Source organism: Protobothrops mucrosquamatus, unplaced genomic scaffold, assembly GCF_001527695.2.
Source record: "Protobothrops mucrosquamatus isolate PMUCROS unplaced genomic scaffold, P.Mucros_1.0 scaffold_183, whole genome shotgun sequence".
Classification (NCBI taxonomy): domain Eukaryota; kingdom Metazoa; phylum Chordata; class Lepidosauria; order Squamata; family Viperidae; genus Protobothrops; species Protobothrops mucrosquamatus.
The window spans coordinates 206,207-213,555 of record NW_015386259.1 but is presented as its reverse complement, the minus strand read 5'-3'; positions in this window follow the sequence as shown (position 1 = coordinate 213,555).

The window sequence follows — 7,349 nt, the reverse complement described above, 5'->3', positions numbered from 1 at the left end:
TTCCTCCTGTCTGAGGTTTTCATTGTTGTGAGCATTTCTGTTGAGGATTGGCAGCAGGGGTGGGGTGGGGGGTGTTTGGTTTTTATTCCCCCATCTGCTGGGTGGTTGCAGCAGATTATGGTCACTTCACATGACCCTGGGACACTGTGACCGTCATAAATATGAATCAATTGCCAAGCATCTGAATGTAAATCACAAGACCCTGGAGATGCTGCAACATTCCAGCTGATTGGCGCTTCTTCTGGGCTCAGCAGAAGCGCCAGGATCAGTGCTGCTTTCCAGTTGATTGGTGCTTCTTCAGGGCTCAGCAGAAGCACCAGGATCAATGCCGAGCTCCAGCTGGAGCCTGGCGCTGATCCTGGTGCTTCCGCTGAGCCCTGACAGCCCTGCAGCTCCAGCCATCTCTCGCTCAGGCTTGTGCGCTGCTGCCACCAGTTCAGTTCATTCCCCTCCCCCGCTACTTTTCTAGGATGGTCGCGTACCACCTGCCAGGTGCCAATGTACCACAGGTGGTACCCGTACCACTGGTTGAAAAGCCCTGTTCTAGAAGGTTAACAAAGTAGGGACCAATCACACTCAGGGTGGGGCTATAATGTTCTACATTGTGTCAGCGTTGCACTAACACCACAATGATCACAAAATAGATGCAAATGTTCAAAATATTTTTGTTAGAAAGTTTTCATTTAATATGCAGCATGTGTGGCATGTCCTGGCACTAGAAGCAGCAACTGCTGATCCACCTGGGGTTGGGATGAACAACAATTGCTCTCAGGCATCTAGACAGGGACCCCTAAAATGTTGGTTCATTTATTTTTCTGTTTCAACTGTATATGATATGTGGATTGGCAAAAACCTCTATTAGTCAGTAGGTTTTGTAGATTTTTCCCCAGATCACTGCATATATATAAATTAATTCTAAAAAAAATGAGATAAGCATAAAAAAGCTAGAAAAAATACATGTACAAGAAGTATTTTAGTAGGCTTTTAGCATAGTCTTATCTTTTTACCTCTTTGTACATCTTCAGAAAATAGTTGGTGTTTCAAAATCTGGCAGATACCTGTTATTTATTTAGGTGTTTTCTTGAACTTCCAGATGTTAGCCTTCTGTATGTGTTAGATTCACATTATTTTAGCATTGTTGCCATATTTAGTTACCCAAAACAGGAACTGCTGTACTTCACACAGGGTGAGCTCAGCTTCCCTCTGCTTTTTTCACTGCAAATGCTATGCATCATGGTGAGTAATTCTTAGAATTGTTTTCCTTCCCTTACATTTTATCTCATCTGTTTTTGTAACTTAAAGTTCATTAATTGCTGCACTTAAAGCATAGAGACATGTGGGCAGAATTTGGAAAATTTGAAAGAAAAATTCACTCAGCTTTGTGCAGTCAACTTTTGCAGCAAATACATAGAACTATTTCATTTTATTTTAGAGATTTTTCTGATGAATGGATTGAATCGGATGTTCCATGATATGGTGTTTTTGTATCCTTCTTGAATAAGGATGCAAAAATTGTATGTCTTGTAAAGTGAAAAGATCAACAAAATAGGTTGGTGGTTTTTCCTATTATATGGAAAGGGGCTTCATATTTTTGAGCCATTTACAGAAGAGAGGAACAATCTCAATTTTCATGCCATTTTATCAATAATAACTATGCCAGTGAGTGGGACTAAGTTGAAATACATTCTATCTATATATTACAGTTGTCTCAGTACATTGATAGCTCAGCTGACAATTTCAGAAGTTGGCTTTTCTTTTCTTTTACTCTTCGTTGTTTCCCTTTTTCTTTCATTGTATAGAAGAGCAAAATATGTTTTTGCTTCATCAGCATACGGACTTATGATCAGTAGTATGGAGTGTCTTCAGAATGTGAGCTTCTTAAATTTCCATTGTGGCTAGTTAGGCGAATATTCATAAACATATATACATATGCGTGTTTTCTTCTTTAACACGCTATTTGAATGAAAAGAGCATTTTTATTCTGGTTGGCCTCCGTCATTTAGGAATCTAAAACTATTGTTTCAGTAATCAAAATTCAACAGGCTATAGCTTAATTGAAGGGTAAGAGGTAGCAAAAGTAAGCAAGCATATTTTAAAGGAGTTTTATAATATGCCTTAATTAAATAAAGTTGTACTGTACAACATTCCTAATTATACCTGTGGAATTTCTTTTATTGTGCCTAAAGAACATCTCCTCTATGGAAAAATCATTTTACATGAAAGCAGGCATTTTCCACAGGGTGTATAGTACGCTAAGCAATAATTTACTTGAATTTAGAATGATGAAAGTGAAGGAAAGAAAAAAAATATTCTGGCTTACCCTAGCTACTATTTAGTTTAGGGTGTATATGACTGAACTGAATGTTAATCAGTAGTTTCTTTATAGAGCATTTACTGTTATTCCAGTAAATGGTACTCAAATGACCCTTCTTTTAGTGAGGTCAAAATTAGAATCAATTCAGATTTTGTAATACTTATTGAATAATCGTGAATAGTGATTGATTGTTGTAACAGTTCAGGCAAATAGGCTAAATAAGGAAGGTTTTAAGATAGTATCTAGTCAGGATTGCCAGTGGAGTTTCCTAAAAATACCCCAAGATTTCACACTCAAATAAACCCAGATTCTACACAAAAACATCCAAATTAAAAAAAACCCACAATAAATCAGTTTTAAGGTAAAATATTTTCGTTTATTATAAGCAATTCTCGACTTTCGACTACAATTGGGGCCAGAATTTCCCTGCTGGGCAGGGTGATGGTTACGTGAGTCACACACCTGAATTCACAACCTTTTTGCCACAGTTATTAAGTGAATCGTGTAATTGTTAAGCCAATCCGGCTTTCCCCGTTGACTTTGCTTCTCAGAAACTGCCTGGATAGGTCGCTAATGGTGATCCCATGACTCCAAAACACTGCAACCATCATAAATACATGTCGGTTTCCAAGTGCCTGAATTTTGATCATGTAACCATAGGGATGCTGTGTCGGCTGTAAGTGTGAGGACCAGTTATAAGTAACATTTTCCAGTGCCGTTGTAAATTTGAATGGCCACTAAATGAATGGTTATATGTCAAGGACTACCTGTACATGCAATGCAATATAATGTGTAGAAGGAACTTAGATTTTAAAATAAAAAACCTAGAAACCCAGACAGGGATAAAAACAAAACAAAAAACAGATCTGGGTTTAAAAACCCAATTCTGGCCCCCTTGCATCTAATAACTTCCAGACTTACTTAGAATTCACAGCCATCATGGTATTCATCTAAGTTGGGAAGGCTGCTTTAAGGGAATTGTGTAAAACCTTTAGTCACGGAGTTCATACAGTGTATCACTTTAAAAGTCTTCAGTACTTTTAGAATATAAAATAATCAACACTTATGCATTGAGGTCCAATGAGAACATTTGTGAAATTGATGGATTTCACTCATAATACACCAATAAGAGATTAAGGCTGGTCAATACACCTCAAATGGGGTAGACCTGCCAATCAGTAGCAAACTCTGCTGACTTGGTCTATCCTAGCCATTATTTACATCTTTTAATTTTATATGTTATGTTGTACACTGCCCAGAGTCACTCTGAGATAAATAAATGATAGAATATTTTTAGTTTAGTTTACATTCCATCAGGAACAGCAATAATGTTGTCTAATCCAGTGGTCCCCAACCTTTCCGTCTTGCCGACCCAGTGTGGGAGGGGGGAGAGGGAATGGTTCTGGGCGAGTGATGGGTGTGCACACAGCTCCATTTGTGTGAGCGAAGCTTCATGTGTGAGCTCAAGCACATGCCGCTCGTGCAAGGGGAGCTGCGTGCTCACAAGCGCACGCCTGACAGAGTTCAAACTGGCCCGGTTTCAAACTGGCTGCAGCCTGGGGGTTGGGGACCCTTGGTCCAGTCTATGACATGGCAAGGCAGAGAGAATAATGGGGCGTGAGAATACTACTGTACTGCTGTATTCAGAATGCTACTCTGAAGTTCTTGAAAGAAGAATTAGACTGAAATGTTTAAAAAGCCTTAGAAGTGACTTACAATTAACAGATCTCAGGTTTTTAAAAAGGACAAATTACTATGAGAAAATAAAATAAATATTAGGCCCAATAAGACATAGCTTCAAAATCTGGATATTTTACCCCAGTGTTTTTCTTTTTTCTACATAAATGTGTATTCCATACAATTGTTTTGACAAAGGAACACACAGTGTTAAGAGACAATAGACAGATTTATTTTTTTACATTAATATTTGTAAATCATGTTCTTTTAAAAAAGAGACATCCCTTAATTTTTTAAATCAAAAGCCTTAAATTTAAAAACCCCATTTTAAGTTCATTCATTTTAATCCATCTCAAGTTATAACCTAGTTCTGTATGGGTGCAAATATAAATGTACTGTTCATTACTGATTTGTCAGCTCTGGGTATTTTAGTTCATAGTAAAGTTGACTTCCTATTCTGAGAATGATACGTACGTTTGTTAAATCCTTGTTCGATTTATGCAAAAAGCATTTCTCCAGATACCCAATCCATTCCTGCATGTTCTGTTTTAAAAACCTTTTTCCACTCTACCAACAGTTCAAAGGATGTGACGGGAAGGAATACCCACTTCTTACAGATATGAAACTTATCTTTATATTGACAATTTGTTTTACAGGTTCTAATTTCTTATTACTTAAGGTCAAAAGTTTGAGGTCCATTTTTCAGAGGAAACCTTTTGACCCCAAAGTCTTAAGTCTCAGTGGGAAGAGAAGAATTTCAACAGTGCTGTTAACGTCCACTTTCCAAACCCTTGAATGCAATAGCAAAATGATTCATGGTCCTCTTCACCGGAAGCACTGAGACTCTCAGTTCTTCCTTGCAGCTATCCAACAGAATAGAGAACACACCCAGCCAGCGATCGCCCCATCAGTAATTCTGGTTCACGTTGTGTGCATTTGCCCTGTGGTCTTAGAAAAGAAATATAAAAAGGAGATGCAAACAGAAAATATTTTTTTTCCTGTGGCATTAAAGGCATCTGTGAAGGTGATGCCATTTCAGTCATAAGTGATAATGGCTGAATTTGCAAAGTGAATGAGGAAAGGAGGGTTTGGAGCCTAGAAACAGGGAGTTGAAGCAAGCCAAGCCACTGCAGAAATGGCTCACTCTAGAGGCTTTCCTAAGCATCAGTATTACATAACAAAAGATTCATTTCATTCAGTTTGTAAGGTAGCCTAATTAAAACCCAGGCAGGCATGCACAGTGATGGGATTCAGCCGGTTCACACCACTATGGCAGAACCGATAGCTAATTTTTTGTTGCCCAGGCCCAGAATGGACTTCCGGAAGCGGCATCCACACAGAGAACCGGTTGTTCACATATTTGAATCCCACCACTGACTGGATGGATGGATGGATGGATGGATGGATGGATGGATGGATGGATGGATAGATAGATAGATAGATAGATAGATAGATAGATAGATAGATAGATAGATAGATAGATAGATAGATAGATAGATAGATAGATAGATAGATAGATAGATAGATAGATAATGGATGGACAGATAGATAATGGATAGATAGATAAATAGATAAATAGATAGACAGACAGACAGACAGACAGACAGACAGACAGACAGACAGACAGACAGACAGACAGACGATGGATGGATGGATGGATGGATGGATGGATGGATGGATGGATGGATGTTTTGGATATCCTGCTATAAATAAGTATCCTGCTTCCAAATACTTTCTGAGGGTAGCCCCATCTAGAGTGCATTGCAATAGTCCAAACAGGAGATGACCAGGGCATGAATGACCAAACAGAGAACCTCCCTATCCATAAAGTTGAGCAAAGGCCCTTTAGCCACAACTGCTAAAAGTGGGCTCAGTTGCCAAAAATACACTACCATGTCACTCCCACGTAACGCCGCTACTGCGCGAGCTGCACTGGTTGCCAGTGGCCTTCCGGGTGCGCTTTAAGGTGTTAGTTACCACCTTTAAAGCGCTCCATGGCATAGGACCTGGCTACCTCCGAGACCGCCTTCTGCCACAGATTCCCTCCCATAGACCGGTACGCTCCCACAGAGTGGGTCTCCTCAGGGTGCCGTNTTCTCTGTGGGTGCCCCTGCCCTCTGGAACGAACTACCCCCCGAGATCCGGATTATTCCGGATCTCCTTACTTTCCGCCGCGCCCTCAAGACATGGCTTTTCCAACAAGCGGGCCTGGCCTAGGGAGGATTTTTAAATTGGGTTTTTTAGAAATTTTAATCACACAACACTAAAATTTTGGTTTTAATTTGGTTTTATTTGGTGGGGTGTGTGGGTCTCTCTTTGTTTTAATAATGTTGTGAGCCGCCCTGAGTCCTTCGGGAGAAGGGCGGGATACAAATTGGAATAATAAATGTGGGATCACACAGGTGCAGAGCTTCTTCTGGGCACTGCAAAGTCTCCCATGTAAAAATGTGCTGGGGGAGGGGAGTGACGAGAGAGAGGAGAAGATAAAAAGGAGAAGGGAAAAATGTGAAAGATAGAAGAAGGAGATAATCTAGTTACTTGTATTTAGACTGTATTTATATTTTGGGGTAATAGTTGGAAATGTAGAGAATTCCATGTCAGGAAAAAGAATAGCTCTGCGTTATATGCTCTGGCTTTGTAATAGCTTTATAATAGCTATCATGATTTGCCATACAAACTTGCTAAATTACAGTTGGTCAATATAGTCAATAATATGGATGTGTATTTGTGTGCTCGACGAAGAGCTGCCATTTGGAGCTCAAGCCCTCAATCTTTTTATAACTGTGTTGTACTTTGATCTGTTGGACTGTAACTCCCATAATCACCAGCCTAAACACAAGCTAACTGGAAATGTTGAGAACTGGAGAAGACTATATCTCTGGTATAAGGAAGTATTTTGTATTGGCATGATAGGTCATTAAATGAAGCAGCCACCAAGTGAAATGCAATTGTGCTTGTGATCTTACTCTAGCTTTTATTTGCTTTGGACTTGCAAAGATTGTAAATGCGAAGATTGATCGCAAATTACTGTTCCATTACGGTTATGACTGTGAATGGTCACTAAATAAGGCAGTTACTGAATGAGAACTACCTGTACTGGAAGCAACAACTTTTAAAAAATGTTGTTTGTATTTTTTGAATTAATGCATACAGCAAGCATCAACTCTGTTGCTAGTCAACACTGCCAGAAACTAAGAGAGCAAATCACATCATAGACATCATTGCATCGTTAGGCAGATTCAATGGTGGGATTCAGCCGGTTCGCGCCACTTCGGCAGAACCGGTAGCTAATTTTTTGTTGCCCAGGCCCAGAATGGACTTCTGGAAGTGGCATCCACATTGAGAACCGGTTGTTCAC